Genomic DNA, 20,994 nt, shown 5'->3' with positions numbered 1-20,994 from the left:
ACAACATTCATCCAAATACTTTTATTAAAAGACATGTACCGCCAGTAGCGCTGTTTTTTTAAAAGTCTACCAACAGATACATTACTGTCATTGATATTGGGCAATGTTTACTGCAAAAACATCAATTTTTGTATCTTATCAGCCAGTTATCGATGATGCTTTGGTCCCTTCCTTGCCAGAGAAGCTTGAAACCAACATCAGCGCATGGTATAACAACACATAAATAAATCCCTACAAGTGGATGGTTTTTCACTTTAAGTATTTCAATTAGAATACAGTCATTGATTTTACTATTTCATCCTGAGTCAAACCACTAAATTAAATGGTGCTTCAACCCTGATATCTCATCCACATCACAGTCAGTAGCTCAAAATTATATTACAACTTTCGGATGACACAAATAGCTCAAATACATGTCTGTTTTAATTTTAAAGAGACATCTTCCAAAGCGCTACATCTATTGATTAGTCAGTGTGAGGGAACACAGATATAACCAATATCTGCACTATATGTCAAACAGACCAGCCACCCTGTCAGCTTCAAAAAGAATTCACCTATTAGAACAATACATTCCCCCCTCCTGGACTACAGCCTGTACTCTATATTTTGGGAAGTAGTAACATGCTGTGGAAGTCTCTACATGTCCCACGATCCCTCTGTCTGTAGTTGCATTTTCTGTCATACATGGAAATGCTCGAGTAAACATTTGCTTCAGTAGTGTGTTCCAAGATGATTGGTGCCCTTTTTAGGCATTTTTACACAAACAGCCTTCAGCCATTTGTCAACATCCTTTTTGATCAACACCGGTAACGATCAGATCGATAAGCTTCTTTTTAAGCTGTTTTGTTGTTATTTTTTATCAAGCTAATTTTCACGCTGCTTAAATCTGAATATTCCTTCTTCAGAGGAGTGAGTGTATTGTGCTTGTGTGTGTGTGTGTGGCGCATGCGTGTGGTAAATATGGTTTATTCTGCTGCAAGAAAAACATGGGAGACATAACATGGTGAAATAAAGTTAAACACAAAATTTCAACAGGCATAGTAATCTTGGAATGACAATACCTTCTAATGAGCCTGATACTGCGCATTCCCAGAACACCCTTCGACCTGATGGCAGGACCCAAACCAGGATTTTACCGAGGGCCGCCCGCTCTGATGGAATTTTAATTTGTGGAGGTGTGCAATATTAGCAGCAGGCAAGAGCTGCTGCGTTCGTTTCAAATGTATCCCCCTGTCTCTGAAGGACCGTCTACTGACCAGCTAATCATCAGGCACCATGAGAGAACAATGACATGGACAAACACATGGTTTCCGCTAAGCCAAGGCTGTTCTACCACAGCAGCTTTTCATGGTGGGAGGAGCCTGAAAAGAGAAGAAGGCGGACAGTCCTCTCATTTGCCTCAGAAGAAAACCGCAGTAACATTCTACACACGCTTCAAACTTACGTCTAAAGGAGGCGCCTGGATGTATATTATGTTTAAGGTATTCATTATATGAGCAACATGCCAAGTAAAAAGTATGGTGAGTGAATGCAAATTTAATAATAAAAAGGCACTTTATTATATATTAGATAAGCTAAGATAAGCTACGATTGCTTCCCCTTTATCCCTCAGAATTTTAGTATGCTGCTTAAATATTAGTTTTTTAGACCTATTGTGTTTTATCTTTTCTGCTGAGCAGTATATAGCACTTTTGTTGATGTCAAACAGTCTCTGTGTGTTGTGCTATACAATACTGGGGGTGGGGAGATGTGAAGGAGCCATTGCTTATCATTGTTCCATTTTAAATCCAATACAGGTCAATGCAGCCTTGATTGATAGTAATATTGGCGTTGTCATTTCCATTCGTTTGTCTCCCATTCAGATTGCTTTACTTCCTAGAATTAGGCTGCATTTTTAATCCTTTGTTCTGGAGTTCCAGTAATTAGCAGTCATGCATTTCTTAGTGCATAACATATAAAAAATGTTGTATTATCAACCATTCATTTGTATTGTATCAATTGTGTGATCCTTTCTTTACCCTTTACTAGTAGCAACGACTTAAAAGTGTGCATAGTCTTTTAAATGGAACACTTCTTAAAGGCCATGCAATACTTTGTCTATTGTATCACATACAAGTTAAGTCAGCATCATCTTGATGTGTTAATCATCAACGGAAACGTCTTTTCCCACTTTTCTGGCTACCAAGAGACTCATATTGTTGCCCTCTGATTGGATATTGGAAAGCCAAGGGGCGTTAGTTCCTTTCACTTATGGATCCGGGGCCATTGGCCTTCACTATTATGTTGCTGATGTTAATGAGCTCTCCTTGTGAAAAAGCGAAGGGGGGTTGTTGATAATGTTTATTAATTCTGGTCCATTCATCTTTGCATCTGGTTGACTAATTGATTTCAAGAGGGAATTCAGCTAAAACAGTTTTATTTGGGAAGCTTAACTGAGCCATCAGTGTTTCCCTGTATAACACAGCCTGCTGGGATTGCTAGCTCATTCTGAAGGGAAGGACCTGAATGAACAGGATGTTTCTCCAGAAGTCCTGCGAGTGGTTAAGTTCGCCAAGAAGAAGCAGACTGTAGATGAGATTTGTTTACTTCCTCTCGAGGCCAGGTCCACCAAGGGAGGTTAACATGAGATAGGAGTAGCTGACATATGGCTCCTTCGGCTGAAAGCAAGCTCTATAGTTCAGAATTGTTGAAAGCTGCTGAAAGGTCTCATTAGCAAAATATCTAGATCTAGGTGAAGATTGGGGATGTGATTGTTATTCAATCACTTCTGGACTAAAACCTAACTCCACCAGAAGATCTATTTTGGCATGCAGGTATGAGCTGTTGCTTGTTTGATTACTCCTATTGGAGGCTAGCAACACAGAGACATGATATCTAGTTAGCATTAAGATAGCATTATGAAGATAACACTGAGACTAATATTTGGTTGCTTCTTCTGAAGAGCAGCACCAACATTCTGAGGAGGTTGATGGGGATTTTGGGAAGTATGGTGAGCTTCTTCTGAAGACCAGCTCAGTCATCAACAATATTTATGAAAGTTTTAGCCTAGCTTTTGTCCTACCCAGTGGCTGCTAGAGGAGCCTGGAGAGACCGCAGTTTGAAGTGCCGCTCTTAAACAGGGACACTCAGTTGATGACAGAATATGCTGTAAAGATGCTTTTACTTTGTTCTTTATATGTGTCTGTCTCCAAAATAGATGTGTCTTTAGATTTTACTGTAGAATAATGCCCTTACCAGTTGGTTACATTACTTCAAGCCTCCTTAATTTTAATTTATGGGGAAAACAATTTACAAACTGTGGTTAAATCAACATTATGTCCTGTCTATAGGACACATTGGTAGGATTGCAGAGACATCAGCATTCTCAAGCATGCACTTTTTCTCCTCTTCTCTCTACCTATGAACTGGGAGTATTGCCCACCTCCTGCAATTTGCAGCAAAACCAATGTGCCAACCTCTTTAAAATTAGTTTTGATGTGTTTCTTTGGCGAGAGGTCCTTAATATGTAGATCTATAATCAGCATACTAATATTACAGAGAGTTCCAACAAAAAGAGATCGATACTCAACATAAGGGTGTTTTCCATCAAAATTGATGTGCCCTATAGTTTCTATATCTAGCAATACTGATGTAATCCTTCTGCAAGTGTGAACTTTGCTTTCCTCCACCCCGTTAGAATATGAAATATCCTACCATGCCTGCACTTGCATTTGCTGGTTCAGCTATAAGGGCAGGCAACACTGCACGTCTGTTGGCCAAAAAAAAACAAATTTAGAATTAGTGGCTATTTTCTCACATGTGATCATTGCCAGCGCTGGCCCCACCAGCATTATTACTGCTGTTACAGTACAAAGAATGATGGTCGCTATGCCCAAGTCTTCGCACATCTCAAGCTGCACACAAATTGCGGGACATCAGTATATACAATGAGCACAATTCTAGATTGGTGCTTTCCAGGTATATACACCCTGCCACCTGGAGTGTAATAGCCAAAACCAGGGAAGTCCTGTTTGGCACACAAATATTTGAGAAAAATCCTGAAGCACATACACAAGTACAAAAAGCATTAAATGCGTTCAATGAAAAACATATTTTTCCTGCAAAGTTAAGGTTGTATTGCATGTGTTTTTTGTGTTTCCACAGTCATTCACATTCCTTGATCCGGACCTGTTATCCAGTACAAACAGGCAGCCGACACGTGTTTCGTCATAAAGACTTCTTCAAGGTTGAAAAAGAAATTGGCAATCAGCAATATTAGTACTCAGCACGTGGGCAGAAAGCACCTCACTGAAAATGTCTGTGTGCTAGCAAACCACATGTTGCAAGCAACGAAAAAGGGTTTGTTTCCCGTTATTTACTCTGGAGACTTTGCAACCATTCCGGCTTATCAAGGTCCTGGGTTGCATCGGCCACTTTCTACCCAAACACATATACACACAATTTAAGGACATTTCGAAAGGCTTATTAAGGCCCTTTGTTCTGAACCTTTTTTGGATCAAGGAATGTGAATAACTGTGGAAACAATAAATCACATGCAGTACAACCACAACTTTGCAGAAAGCAACGTGTTTTTCATTGAATGCATTTAATGCTTTTTGGACTTTTTGGACTTGTGTGTGGTTCGGTATTTTTCTCTGATAATTACTGCTTTTACCTGTGACATACTGCTCTAGTGGAAAAGAAAAAGGGTTTGGGGGTTTTTCTTTGACTTGTTAATTGAAAGGCTACAAATGAACTAATGATGACATATAAGGTAAACTACGAATTTTCCAAACAAAGGAAAGGTAATGAATTTCACTTTCTGGCAAAGTGCACAAATGTGTACCTTCTTCCTCTACGGCAGTAACTACCTGTCCCTAGAAGTAACTTCACACCCGCCCCACACGGGTTGATGTTATTCTGCATACCAAATGGATGCACATTTTTAATTTGGTAATATTTTACGTATCATATTCAAATAAAAGAGCTTAATCATTCTAAAAAACATGAAATATCTTTGAAATCCCGTGCTTTCATGGGTCTTCCAAGTGGAAATTCATGGGTATTCATCAAAGTATTTGCTTGTAAAGACTTTTATAGCGTTGGGTAATATTTAAATTCTCTATGTTGGCGGTAATGCAGTTTCCTTTTCCTGAATCTGACACCCTAGGCCAGATCTATACAAAGTAATTTCCTTGAGATCAGTGTTGTGCAAAGCACACATCATGATGTATTGTCTCCATTGGTTTTTGGTTTTCCATTGTTTGGGAAGGCGAGCAAGATTGCTGAAGATGCTTCGGTTTGGATAAAATATGCATTATTAATAGTGGAGTGCTGGATTATTTAAACAACACACATTTAACATGCAAATATAATAGTGTCTGGAGAAATAAATATAAGTTCTTCCAACTAGATTTTTGGCAGCACTGTTCTCTTTATATACCATTGAAAATGTATAATTTTCTGAGTCTCTGCACATGAAATGGATAGATCTTACCCCCCCCCGATTTGTAGTGAGAAGGTTCTTCTTGTGTTATTTCCTCGTCAATTGCTTCCCTCACTTTCCTGCTCACTCTTTCTCACTACTTACTACTTACTTTCACAGATGTCGTTTTACCGCACCCACATTTCCATGATCTTCTCCTACAAGGTAGCCCATTTTCCCACTAGACCCTTACTCTGAGTGACTGTAAATGGGCCGTATTTTCTCCCACATCCAGAGTAACCGGTATTCTGGGTACCATTAACTATGGGGAGAATTCAGCTCATTACAAGTTGGATCTTGAGAGTCCACTAAGAAATGAGGAATTACTGAAATTCTGGTCAAACTGTCCCAGTAATTCCTCGTTTTTCTCTGCACTTGTATACAGAGATTTCACCTGTTTTCAGCAGCTGAAATCTCTGGGTGAAGCTAAAGAGATCCACATTGTTATCGCGGATCTCATAATTCTGATGGATCCAGTATTCTGTACCCTCAATTCTGTTATTAGAAATATATTTGTTTGAAATTAAAAGTTTAAAAATATATGTTCCCTTCAGATTGTAAGGGATATAAATATAGTTTATTTATTTATTCATTAGCCATCTTTTGTAAATGTGAATGGGTAACTCCCATTTTAGTTACATAGACACTAAAGAAAAAGCCAATAATTGATGCCCACCATCACTTTCTCCATTTCTGCCTACTCAACACGGTGCCATATCTTCTTTCTGCGACTTCAGATATTTTTTCAGATGGGTTAGTTCACAGCTTTCTGGAGACTAAAAGTTAGTGTTACTCCTGATTATTCAAAAAAACTTTTTGGGGGCTATTACAGCCATAAAAGCACATTATAAATTTACAACAATATTAAAATCCATTCTAGGTAAAGAATACAAGATCATCGGAAACATAAAGTTGTAGACATGTATTAATAATAGTGCCACATCCTAATGCTACTAAGTAATTATTTAGAGAGAGCTCAAAACATAAAGGACGCAACCTATTTCTGTTTGATGACTTGCCATGTCATGTTTCTCTTCCTTTTAGGCTGTCTGTGTCCCTCCTCGTCTTTTTCTCTAATTAGAAATGCCTTCATTCATCTTTGTCCATCTCAGTGACATCATTAGACCAAAACCATAGAGTCAGTGAAGTGATATCACATGTCATGTGACTGCTATTCCATCAAATGACCTTTGAGCCAGATAATGGCCTAGTCCGTTCTCCCTGTTATTTGTTTATGTAATATGTATGAACTATTTAATGCACCACAAGAATGATAACGTCATTCAGTACATCTCCAACACAAAGATTGGAAAAATTCCAGACCACAACATTAAAATAAGCAGCCTAAAACAAGAAAACGTTAAGAATATGTTCAGCAAAATCACCTGAAACTAATGAATGTTAAAACGATAAAAATGTAAATGCATATTAACGTTTTAAAGATCAAACGTATACATTAAATCACAAGGTTTGCCATGAAGTTGACTGAAGCTTCAAGGAAGAACATTGAGATAGTAGTTTCTACCCCTAAATGACTTGCAAGGTCTTCCTTTCTTTTGATGTCCTTCATACGCTCCTCATCCTCTGTTGTGTATGCCTTACTAATTACTAATCTCTGTGACTCCTCATTTATCATTTACAATGTCAAAGTCGGGAAAAGTAAGATAGCGCTTTTGTGTGTAAGATTCCTATTGTCCTTGACAAGCTCCCCCCACTTCCTGCTTCTCCTGCTGCTCATTCATACCCCTTCCCCCCTCATATATTGCAGGAATACACTGTTGACCAGAACTAAGGGCTCCTGTCCTCTTTGTTTGGATGATTCTGCTATGTGGCACTTTAGGAAAATGGAGCAGCCAATCAGGTTAAGAGTCTGGTCAACAATTTGTCAGCTCTCTGTGCTATAGCATCAAGACAAGTGTCTTACCTGAAATTTGTACATAGCTTTCGTATAGACTGTTGTAGACGTGGTTACACAAAGGAAAGAAGCCCAGCTTTGTTTAGAGGTGCTAATCCTATAATGATGTATTCAGTGTCTTTTGTTGTCTGGCCTGTTGCACAGTGCTATAATACAGATGGGAGAGAGGGAGTAAAAGTTATAGATTCTTTCAGTATTAAACAATGTAACTAAAGTATATTCTTTAAACCGGAGTGCTGTCTCTTTTTTTCAAATTGTGTTCTCCAGATTGTGTTGTCGTCCACAGTGATCATGGAGGAGGGTTTATTATATTAATCACACAGAACTGCTCCATACTATATTTCTTTTCATACTACCACAGACCGCCTGTAGAACTTTCTTTCAGGGTGATTTGGGACCAGATTTACAAAGCAATTTTGAGATCGCAAACCATGCGTTTGCAAAATCCTTGGGTTTGTGACTGCAGAATTACTGTTTCTTGTGTGGGCGAAACCCATTTTATGAGTTGGAATTGTTTTTCCGACTTGTAAAGTGGTCTATACAACCCATGGCAAATAGCAATTTGGAATCAGTATAAACGGTGAGTTCCTCCCAAATTGTGATTTGGTATCCATTGTATCAGTGGTTTGCAACTGAAATTCTGGCTCAAATCATTGAACAGTTAAAAACACCTCAAGGAGGTGGAAATTAATTCATAATGGGGAACAGGTCCCCTCAGACCCCTTTATCTTTGGGAAATCATCTTGGCTGCCTCATCGGAATTAGGACAAGGTCCAAGGGAGCACTGCCTGCTCCCCCCTGATGTTTTCCACAGCTGAACACCTTTTTTTAATAGCTTCACTGATTCCTCTAAAGAACATGGGCTTCTTTTTTAAAAAGAAAATCTTTTTGGGAATGCAAATACAGGGATGGTGGTCTGCTGTCCCTTGAAGGCCGCCACCCCTTTGTTTGCAGGCAATCACATAAAGTTGCATATTTCAACCTGCATAATTAGCATTCATTAGGCAGGGCGTTCTGGGAACCCCTGCAACTAGTGATTTCACAAAGTGACCTATGTGACCAGGAGACTTGGCTGGTCAACGAGGGCTCCCCTAACTGGAAATGGTGGGTTGTTGATTCTACCTTGTCACCCTCTCTCCATACCCTTCAGAACGAGTGGAGCAGTGACAGACACCCGCTATGGTTAAACCAAGAGGAAGAACAGGGTAAAGGCTCCTTTAACTGGGCATTCGAGTACGGAGAAGACACGCCCTCTTCTGACATCCATACGGCAGGATTGGATAAAATAGAGGAAGCTCAGACTACGGTGTGTGGCGTCACCGGAGAGAAGTTACTGGCGTGGAGAGGAGTTCGTCCGGCGTTTGGAGGCGAGGAGCGAAGACGGGAAGCAGAGGACCGCGAGGAAGACGGAACGTCGACCGAGGGAGCCGTGGCAGAGCCTGGAGGCCAACAAACCCGCGATTCGCCGAGCCACGTTCCAGGAGGAGCGTGGCTTCAGCAGGTACGGCAGAATCTGTAAGGCTGGGTTGTGAGGCGGGGAGACTCATCATACTAATATAACTCAGTTTACGACCCCTCCCCTGCCTTCCCTTTGTAAATATTCGTTCCTACACCCTCTTCCCCTCTCCTCAATCACCCCCTCCTCACCAAAACCTACCTCACGCCCCCAGAGTGCCACGTGTTGTATTTTTCTCCAAGTCAGCGGTGATCCCAACACTCCCTGGTCCCCCGGGCATTCGTATAGAGCGGACATCTGACCTATAGCTCTTTATCTTTCCTCCACATATAACCCTCAGAGAGGAAACCCGGTTTTGGTACTAAAACCACAGAAGGAGGGGAGCCAAGCCGAAGAGACAGCGCACTGAGGCCACCTACAACCACAGATCCATCAGTGTATAATCGGGACAGACTTACCAATCGTAATAAGAAAACCTTTAAGAAAATAAAACCCTATTTACCATGACTTGGTCTCTGGTCTCTGGTCCCTTACTTCGACCCCGCCACAACTAACAGTACATAGATTGCTTTGCAAAATCAAATACTGGTTGTAAAAGGTTGGTACCCAGTTTGTGACATCTTTTGCAACCAGCATGATAGTACATGTGGCTCTTAGTCCTACATTGAGGTCTTGATACTGTAAATGCAGCTCACCAAGTATCATGCCTGTTGCTTCAAAAGTGTTTTGTCATTTTACACACATTTATGTAGTGTTAAATTGCTACTCAGACAGTCAAGCAACTTATGAGTGAGCTCTTTAGGACTTTGGTAAAATGTTGATGTATAAGGCTACAGAAAGGTATTGAGTTGTTTTTTGCTGTTTAGCAAGGTAGATTGGTTGCAGGGTTATTTCAATTAGGTCTGCTTGATTTGATGGAAGAGAACCCCTACAAATAAGTCCACTGAACCACATAATGCAAAGTGTTCAACTACGCAAAGCAGCAGCAAGGAGGATATGCCATAGTAACATACAATTTTCTTTTACGCAAAGGTATCAATCAATCAATCAATCAATCAAAGCATTTATATAGCGCACTACTCACCCGGAGGGTCTCAAGGCGCTGGGGGGAGGGGGTCCGCTACTGCTCGAACAGCCAGGTCTTGAGCTGCTTCCTGAAGGCGAGGTGGTCTTGGGTCAGGCGGAGGTGGGTCGGAAGGGAGTTCCAAGTCTTGGCGGCCAGGTGGGAGAAGGACCTTCCTCCTGTGGTGGCTCTTCGGATGCGGGGGACGGCGGCGAGGGCGTGGCTGGTCGATCGAAGCTGGCGTTTGGGAGCCTAGAAGTTGAGGCGGCTGTTGAGGTATCCTGGGCCTTGGTTGTGTAGGGCTTTGTGTGCGTGGGTGAGGAGCCGAAAGGTGATTCTCTTGTTGACCGGGAGCCAGTGCAGGTCTCCCAGGTGTCCGGAGATGTGGCTGCGGCGGGGGATGTCCAGGATGAGTCGTGCTGAGGTGTTCTGGATCCGCTGGAGTCTCTTCTGGAGTTTGGCGGTGGTTCCGGCGTAGAGGGAGTTGCCGTAGTCCAGACGGCTGGTGACGAGGGCCTGGGTGACCGTCTTCCTGGTCTCGGTGGGGATCCATCGGAAGATCTTACGTAGCATGCGCAGGATGTTGAAGCACGACGAGGAGACGGCGTTGACTTGTCTGGTCATGGAGAGGGAGGAGTCCAGGATGAAGCCCAGGTTGCGTGCGTGGTCTGTGGGTTTGGGTGCGCTGCCCAGGGCGGGGGGCCACCAGGAGTCGTCCCAGGCGGAGGGGATGATCCCAGGATGAGGACTTGGGGTATCCAATATCCAGAAAAAAGAAAATCTGGATTCGGCTGTATCAGTGCTGGCAATTCTATAAAAATCCACTGCAAAACAGGTGCATGGATCTTCCCACTGGTATATGTTGAGGACTTAAGAAATGTATCGTAAAGAACTATAAAGCAGCCATTGGAAGGCATGGCCCGGGTGGTGTAGAAATCTTTGCCAATATTTCTGAATTGTTATGAGTGGCATAGAGATGGCATCTATAACCTGGCTGACGGGCCCCAAACACCATTTGCACAGATTTGCATATGGACACGTTTTGGGAAATGGTTTTTCGGTTATGAATGGCTGGCAGGTAAAACATGATGTTAGAATGATGGGCAAGAGTAACAGAGCAGGAAACCATGGCAGCAGAGGTGTTGCTGGAGATACCCTGCCAAATGTTTACTCCAGTTTGAAGGAGAAGTTCTTTAATCTGGTATTTACATTTCTGTTTTGCACAATACTTAGGGAATCAAAATGAGAACATGAAACAAACGGAGTGGAGTTTTGGAGAAATACACCTTTCCCTGAAAACGTTGAACACCAACCAGAAATGAGAAGGTTCTTGTGCTTCCTCGCTGTCTCTGGAGACACTAAGATATGCCTGCTGATGGCATTTAGGGGCAATGTGTTAATCAATCACTACATTTGTAGAGCGTGCTACTCACCCGTGAGGGTATCAAGGCACTGAAAGGGGGGGGAGGGGGGGGCCTCTACTGCTCGAATAGCCAGGTCTTGAGGTGTCTCCTGAAGGTGAGATGGTCCTGGGTCAGTCGTAGATGTGCGGGGAGGGAGTTCCATGGCTTAGCTGCCAGGTAGGAGAACGATCTTAATTGCTTGATGTGAATGGTCCATCATGGTGGCAGGTGTTTGTTCACAGGGATTAACCATGTTGGGCATGTCCAAGCTCTAAGCATTTCAAAGAGATGGCTGATCCATTTGGAACTTGGAAGAAAAGAAGAACATGATGCAATCCTTAAGGAATGGAGCAGCCATGAACGGCATGAGGATAAGTATGGGTGTAATGGAGAACAAGCTGTTATAGAGGTTGTGATCCACGGGGCATGAAACCTAGATAAGGACATCCAATCAAATGTATTGTGCTTAACTAATTGAAATAATTGCATACAAAAAAGCCTTGACATAAAGAAAATGTACAAAAGAGTTGTTTAATCAAGAATTGTTTAATCAAGAAAGTATTTACAGTAAAAGACTGCTGATTAGAATTGAATGAGCAGAAGTAGCCAGGGCCAGCGTGTTCCCACATCAGCATTTAAGAGCCTTAAGTCTATGCCCTGCCCTTATAAAACATTGTATGAAGTGATAATAGTGTCCGTTGGATTGTAGCAAGCAAGTACAGCTTGCCTACAAGATAGAATACCTCGTTGATTAAAATCCATTCTCAAAAAATCTCTCCTGTCCTTTAAAAATGAGGGGCAAATACAGACCTGATCAACTATGTCCTCTTTAGCTGACCCACACAAAAATGACTGCAGTTAAATGGTTCATTATTCAGTAACCACAGCAGGTTGTGCATTAGCTATGGTAAATTGCAAGAATGGAAGACCATGAATTTGTGTTTTAAGAACACTGAATATCCACTCACCAGGAATGCGTGGGTTTTTAAAATGTTATAGTTATTTAACACTATCCAGGCTTGCGATGTTTTAGCGAAGGCCACTTTGTCCTTTAGTGTGTTTTTTAAAAGTGACGTAGGTAGTTGTAAGATGCCGGACAGATTGCACCCATAGAGTTTATATTGCTGAGTCAAGATATATCCTTGCAGACGTGTATGGGCCATTTTCTATTGCTGTCCATAGCACTGTGCTGAGGGAGCTATTTGATGTTGTTTTTAATTTACAGCAACATTTGATGTAGGCTCCCTGTCTCGAATTCTAGATGGTTTGAGATGGAAATATGCTTTCTTGGGTAAATTAAAAAGATGCCTGTTTGTTTTTGAAATGATTGAGCTTAGCAATGCAGAATCCTAACCTCGTAGTGCTGCACTGCTGTAAATCAATGTAGGTAAGCGTTTTTCTAAAACAATCTTCATTATAGTGTTGTGAACGTATCTAGGATCCTATTTAAATATTCCCGATTCATGCCCTTATGTGGTTATAACAAATCATATCCTTATAAAGGCATTAGAATCATATCCATATTTAGTCATAGCCAATGCAGTCCAAATACGGCAAGGCTACTCCCATAGACTCCTAGAAAGTACAACGCGTTCTTTAAACAAACCAAGCCTCCAGCAGCCCGGGAATTCCCCCTGCTTCTGTTTTGATTTGTCCAAGAACTCCTTGAGTCCTGAAAGAACTGCGAGTTCTTAGTGACATCTTATGTCCAACCTTACGTCAAACTCTGCACCTTCCAGGTATAAATATACCAACAGCTGCCCTAGCAAACACAAGGTGGTTTGGAGCAGATCGGCTATCTACTTCCCCAAGGCCCTGCTGTAACAAGTGCCGAAGGAAGCCGACCCTCCCATTGACGCGCTGAGAGAGACGCTGTCTTTTTCTCCTGCCGAGAAATCCAGCTCCAGTGTTTTCCAGTCACCCTTGCGGATTGCTGGGAGATCGAGTCCTGAGAAAGAGATACAAGACCTCCTTCATTCTATAACCAAGGTACGGAGCTGATTAGATCCTTAGAGAATTTTAGCGGAAGACACAAGTCTCCAAAATGATGACCAGAATGCTATAATCATCCCGGTCAATATAAGAAAAACTATAACTATGAAACTTATAAAAAATGGAGTATCATCAAGAGGTGGTACAGTCATATTTGTGGTAGAGGCCCACAGAGGTATTCTATTCCTGGATACACTTTCCAGCAGCACATGCTGTGACACGCAAGCTTCACTACTACAAAATAGAAGAATCTCCAGAGGAATACGCCCCTTTCGAGGACGTTGAAATTCCACTAACATACCAAGAGCACCAGCTCTGGTTTAAAGGCGCCCTAAAACATCAAAATCACATTACCTGGCTAGGTCCACTAGGTAGACCAGGAGCCACATGGCCGGTTCTAGCCAGCTATACACCACATCCCGACATTGAAAAAATGTCAGACCGGGAACTTTTAGTTAAGCCAAAAAAATTAACAAAAGCATATAGAGAATTAGTTCAATTGACAATTGACGGTACAACTTGCCGCCAGAAATTGAAAGAAACAGATATAGCAGAACAACCTTTTTAACTTGCCAGAATAATTGAAAAATCCTATGAAGAATTAGGTAGAGATAGTTTGGGTGGGAAACCACTAAAACCACAACTAACTGAAAATCCTGAAAAAACCTTTATTAAAAATAATCTCAATACTCCAAAAAAGAGGTGGGAGGGTAATAAACAAACCACTCCCAGTAGAGAACAGTTTCAATCCAGAGGAAGGTCTCCTCAACGGAGAGATAGATCTCCAGAACGAGGAGGCAAGTCTCCACATAGGGAGCCCTCTGAAAAAAGATACAACCTTAGAAATAGGGACAATTTAAGAAAACCTGACATATATCAAGATATTGATACACGTCCCTCTCGATCTTTTCAGAATTCCTCACAGAAATCGGAAAAAAGAGGACGGTCAGAACACAAAGAAGAGCACGTCAAGTCCAAAGACAAGGAACCTGCTCATCAAAGTAAAAAATTAAAATTTCCAAAAAAGAAGGTAGCTAGTATTAAAATAAAACATGCCGAGGATTCTGAGGACACAACTGAAAAATGGAGAATGGGCCCAGACAATGCTAGACAGTGCAGCAGAAGTGACCATAGCTCGCAAGATCCTGATGAATCTTCTGGAGACAGTGGACACAAATGAATACATTCAGGTGGAAACTGCAGACACCAGAGTTAGCATACCCCATAAATTATATGAAATAACATTGCATATAGAGGGGGACAAAACTAGGAAAATAAGATGTCTCTTTTGGGATAACCTATCTAAAGGCTATGATATCCTGCTAGCAGAGAAAGACTGGCCACCAGAGTTTGTCAGGGAGTGCCCACATGGCGAAGAAATAATTATGCCTGCCTTCTCAAACCACATTCCAATTCATAAAAAATACACATATGCTAGAAAATGGGCAGTGGCCCAAGCACCTGCATTATATAAAAATCATGTAGGATGGGATGAGGATTCTCCTCACCATAAAATTCAGTTAAAAAATCAAACTACTGCACAGAGGCAGTATCCTGTTAAGCAAGAAGCTAAAAAACATGTCAGGGAGATCTTAGATCAACTTGAATATCAGGGGGTGATTGAAACATCCACCTCACAAATGAACAATCCTTTGTTTCCTGTCTCCAAACCAGACAATTCATATTGTCTAGTTTTGGACTACAGACACTTAAACTCTTGTTGCAAAACATTTGCAGTACAACATTCACACAGTGCAGCACTAATGAATAACATCGTGCGCAAAAAATATAAAACGACATTAGATATTTCAAATGGCTTCTTCTGTCAAAACATTGCACCAGAAAGTAGGTATTTGACTGCTTTCTCCTGTATGGGGACACAAAAGCAATTCTGTCGTCTCCCACAGGGATTCAAGAATAGCCCAGGATTATTCTCAGCCTGGAAAACAGAGTTACTACAAATGTACCATGATGAGGCATTATCTTATGTCGATGACATCTATCTTACAGATGATGACCTGGAGACACACTTGAAAGGATATGAATTATCAAGTGAAGGCAAAAGCCTAGCAGACAACTTCTTAGAGAAGTGTGCAGTACTCCAAGCACCAAAAACGCTGAAGAATTTACAATCAATACTAGGTTTCCTGAATTTCGGATGAACTTACATTCTAAATTATGAAGAGAGGGTTAAACCTCTCTACGAATTAATAAAACCTGATTTCAAACCAATTAATTGGACTCAGGAACACACAGAAATTTTACGATCATTACAAACAGACATGTTAACTAAAACAAAACTGCAAACACGTGCAAACGAACGCAACCTTGTAATCCGAATCATCCCAGGAAGATGCGGAGTCACGTACCTGACCTCTAATGAGGGAGAAACGGTACCAATAGCTTATAAATCACACTTGTACACACAAGCTGAAATAAAATTCAGTTCTACTGAAAAAATTCTGACTGCGGTTCAAACTGCTGTTGCAAAAGAAAGAGCCCTAGCCCAAGGCAAGAGGATATCTGTTTTAACAGCAGTAGCAGCACTTGGGGAGTAACAAGACAGAGCATTCCAAATGCTGTGGCATTATATCCAAAATGGATACAATGGGAAAATTCTCTTGCAACAACAGAAGTGAAACACGCATTTGATCCCAAAATGAAAAAACTAGAACATTTGGAATACGAACATGAATGTCCTCTGTCAATCGAAATTCTGCCTCTCGAACAATACACCTGTGTAATCTACACGGACAGATTTGCACAACACTATGTTGTGGAAAGACAAATTTACAATGCAGCATGCGAGATTATCAAAGGTCGCTGGCGCTTAGGTAAATTCAGACCGATGATCACTAAAACTGAATCACTCAGAAACTGTACAGCTCAGCAAGCTGAAATAAGATCTTTAAAGATGGCGCTTGAAAATGCCGATCGCGAATTCCCCACACTAATAGTGTGCGATTCGCATTACTGCGTCCAGTCTTACAATAAAAGCATGCAGACCTGGATTAAAAACGGTTACAAAGATGAGACAGGTGCCACAATAAAGCATAAAAAGCTATGGGAACAAGTAGTTCTTTTACAGCAAGAACTACGAAAGACTCACGTGATACATACACTGAGTCATCAACGTGATGGCGTTCACATTGCAGGGAATTCATTGGCTAACAGAGCCACAGCGGCAGCTGTCAAAGCAGCTTCCGTAGCCACAAAAAAGCGTTCTAAAAAACAAATAGACGGTGAAACGCTACTAGCAGTAAAAGCCTCAATGGAAGGCAACTATGCGGTGTTACCTCTAAATTATCCACTCGGAAATACATACATAATTGATGCGAACTCCGTTCCTTTTGCTCAAATCCCTGGAGTGGGGGATAAAGTAATTCCAAACATGAACAGGAGAGCTTACTTGATTCAAGAAGCACACATGGGAATGGGCCTGCGGCACCAAGAGATCTTGAAATCTCTAATAGAATTACAATCACAATACTGGTGGCCGGGGATGAGCGTGCACATTTATAACTTTGCAATAAATTGTGAAAACTGCAATAGAGATCGCAGTTGTGAACCGGACCAGACACCTGCCCGGACACCTCTATTAGACAGCATTAGGCTATCTACACGCAGGCGTCCAACCGGACAAATGCGATCCCATAAATATTAAGACGAGATTCATTTGGATGCGGCCCCAGCGCTCGGCTGACGCCAAAACTGTTATAAAAGATTTGCGAGTCTTTATCGGCACATACGCAATTGGCATGCTACATTCTGACCAGGGTCCTGCGTTTAGCTCTCGAGCTTACAAGGAGGCCATGGCCAGCATGGGCATTGCATTGAGGTACTCTAGTCCATTCCATCCCGAGGGAAATGCGGTAGTTGAGAGAAAAAACCGGGACAGAAAGCAATCTATAACAGCGAGGGTATTAGGTTCGGGTGACGGGTGGGTCAAACATCTAATAAGTCTCTAACGTAGTCTTAATAATCTGCCAAGAAATTCTCTAGGAGGTATCACTCCGTACAAACTTTTGTTTGGTACTAGAATGATCATTCATGATCTCGATTGTCAGACTTCAGTGGTGAAACAAAAAACCTTTGATATCAAAGATCGTTTGGCTGTTTTACAGGACTTAAATGAAACAAGAAGAAGTCTAAGTAACATAAAGCTAAAGCCACTGGCCACTGAAGAAAAACCACCTCTCCCAGCAAGACCTGTCTGGATTCCAAAGTTTGGGGATCTAGTCAGAGAAAAGATCGTGGTGAAGAAGGAATTTGGGCCTTCTTACAGAAAAGCAGTACCTGTCTTAGCTGTCAGCGGAACAAGATCAGTAGTACTACCGCCACTTGCTGGTAAAAAGAAGAACAGAGTTGTATCAATCGACCTGATAAAACCGCAATCATGTGGCCAATAATAAGTAGTAGGCCCAGTGGACTCCCAATAAGTAGCAGAAGACCAAACCTTGCTACAATCCAAGAGGTTCAAACTAAGAGACTAATCACTTTTGATAAACCTGCAGTAAATAAAAAAGGACTATGCAACAAAGCCATGGAACTTGTGCCTCTTCAACCCCAAATTACAACAGTTCGTCAAGAAACACCAATCTACAACGATGTAGCCTATGAACATACATATGTTTATGTTTATGTTTAAGGATTTCTAGAACGCATGGCTGCCCGTAAGCGTCCCAGCGCTGATGATAGAAACAAGCGAGAGCAGATGGGAGAAGTTACGGGTACAGCCAGGTATTCAGAAGTTTACGGAAAGAAAGGAGATTGGGTTGAGCACGCATGTCCAGTGGAAGTGAGTTCCACAATTTGGAGGCGTTATACGAGAAACGACGGCCTCCAGATAGAGCCCTCTTTATCCTGGGCGTCAAGGCCAGATGGAGGTTCGTGGATCGGAGGGTTCGGTTGGTAGTATAGGGGACGATGAGATCTTTGAGGATAGGTGGGGCCTTACCATACAGTATTTTGTGGGTTAGACAAAGGGCCTTGAAATGCACTCTTTCAAGTACTGGCAGCCAAAGGAGTGCTCTAATGGCCGGTTTTGCCGAACAACGATTGTTGGTGTCTGTAATAATCCGGGCAGCCGTGTTTTGCACTACCTGAAGTTTGGCTGTCACTTTCTTTGGAGCACCGAGGTAGAGGGCATTTCCGTAGTCCAGTCTGGGCAATATTAGGCCCTGGACTAGGAGCTTCCTGGACTGAAAGGGAAGCAGCGGTAGGATTTTACGGGAGGTATGGAGGAGCCCATAGCAGGCTCCGGACGTTTTCCTTGCTTGGGTGTTCAGAGTGAGCTCCTGGTCTAAACAGATCCCAAGGCTCTTGATTTCAGATTTAGGAGTTGCGGGCGGACCCATACAGGGAGGCCACAAGGTCTCTGGACGAAAATGGGACTGGTTGCCCATCACCATTATCTCCGTCTTGTCACCGTTCAGTTTTAGGTGGGACCTGTTCATCCAACTGACTATATCTCCAAGGCAGGAATGCAAATCGGTGGCAGGAATGTCCCGATGGCTTAGTGATACAACGAGCTGGGTGTCATCAGCATATGTCAGTAGTTTGATTCCATAGGGGGTGACAATTTTTTCGAGGGGGGGCATGTAGACATTGAAGAGTGTAGGGCTCAGGGAAGAGCCCTGCGGGACTCCGCAGTGTATTAGGGTCACATTAGAAATGTAATTACCCTCAGCCACCTGGAAAGAGCGGCTGTGAAGGAAGGATCTTAGCCAGGACAGGGCAAGACCTGAAATACCCAGGTCCCTGAGCCGTTGGACCAACGTACGGTGGTTAACGGTGTCAAAGGCCGCACTTAGATCCAGGAGGATCACTGCCACTGATCCTCCTGCATCGATGATCTAACTGGCCTCTTCAACTACCGCCACAATCGCAGTCTCCATGCCCTGGCCCGGACGGAAGCCTGTCTGTGAGGGTTTGAGCAGTTCACTGGATTCGAGATAGTTAGACAACTGGCCGTTGATGAATTTTTCTGCCACCTTGCTGATGCTTGGCAGAAGAGAAATCAGCCAAAAGTTGGTCAAGTTTAGGGATCAAGGTTAGGTTTTTTTAATAGGGCCTTAACCACAGCCTTCTTCCAACTAGGAGGAACCATTCCCTGCGATAGAGAGGAGTTGATCACATTCACCATCGGGGCAAGAATGGTGGGTGCAATAAGTTTTAAGATCTTGACAGGGGCTGGGTCAAGCGGGGAGCCACTCTTAATTGACTGTAGAATAGGAGACAGGGTGTCCTCGCTAATAGGGATAAACGTGTCCAGTCCTATATTGAGGTTCTGCAACTGTGTCGGAAGCGGGTCGGGTTGGCCAGCGGGATTGTGAGGGGGAAGTTGTTTCAGAATATTTTATCCAAAGATAAATGAAAATCCGGAAGCAATTCCAACAATTGACAGAACTGCATCTGGCTACTTCATCAATTTCGATGACTTTTCTGATGATCCAAGTGAACATGAAGAAACGCCAGCAACTAAAACTTTCAAAGAAAAAATGACTAAACTCTTTCATCAACTCAAAGAAACATATCTGATTTCACCATGGATTGAATTATGGATTGTGTTAGGTGTACTTTTCCTCCTACTCTGGCTCATTTTGGTTTTAAGCTTGGGAAAATTCATTGATGGAAAATATAGTACAATGGACACGGCAAGTCAGAACATCGACTTGGTCCTAAAGCCTCACAGATCTTCTCACATTGAAAAAAGAGAACTGTCATCAGTAAACATCACAGCCATTCCTATACCTGGTGGTGTAGCATGGGACACAACTGATTACGAAATCTATGGCCCGATTGAGCTCTTGAAATATCCACACCAATTCAAGGTTTCCTTAAGTGACTTTGTATCACCTAGTACTTTCTCTGATGATTGGGACTTTGAAAATATAAATAATATGATGTCAGATTTAGAAATGTCAGCAGAATTTACAGACCATGATTATTTGCAGGGTTCGTCAAACTATGAAGAAATGTATTGCTTTAATCATTATGGGCATCACTATTTGCATAAATCTGCTAATCCTAGAAATGTTTTTACTTATAACCAATGGGAACATTGTCCAACACCGCCAAAAGGCAGTTCGAAAACATTTTATGAGAAATTCCCATACTTCTCAGGGTTTAACAACACTGATCCAGAAACGTTTTATTTCAAAATGTTAAATAAGACAGGAATCAAAAACATGTTGACCAATACTAAATTGATATATTCTGAAAAAGTTTATGAAAAAATGTCTACATTTGGTTTTGAATTTTGGAAAAACAACATTGAGACAAAAACCATCTGGGGTTCAAAAGACTGGCAGGTACAAGATTTAGAATCACTATTCAGAGCCTGCATGATCCCAGAACAGATAATATTCCTGAATGACACCATTCAACAAACAACCTGTCTCGGCCTAGCCAAGATAAAAGACTTAAACAAACCGTCTATTCCAAAGCACATACCTGATAGTAATAGCACTACAGATGTGGTGATAGACGTATCCCATATTTTACACCAAAACAGAACTAATCCTGATTGGAAAAAATGGTTGATCTGGCCCACAGACACTAATAACTGTCAAGATAGATTCCTGAACAAAACACAGGGGTTCAAACAGAACAGGCCAGACCCAAGATATTCCCAGAGACAACATCCAGGGATAGTTACAACATACAGTGTAGGAAAGCTATGTCTCGAATGGCTACAGA

The sequence above is a fragment of the Lissotriton helveticus genome, chromosome 10 (genome assembly GCF_964261635.1).
Source record: "Lissotriton helveticus chromosome 10, aLisHel1.1, whole genome shotgun sequence".
NCBI lineage: Eukaryota > Metazoa > Chordata > Amphibia > Caudata > Salamandridae > Lissotriton > Lissotriton helveticus.
Note: the sequence above shows the minus strand (reverse complement) of the source record.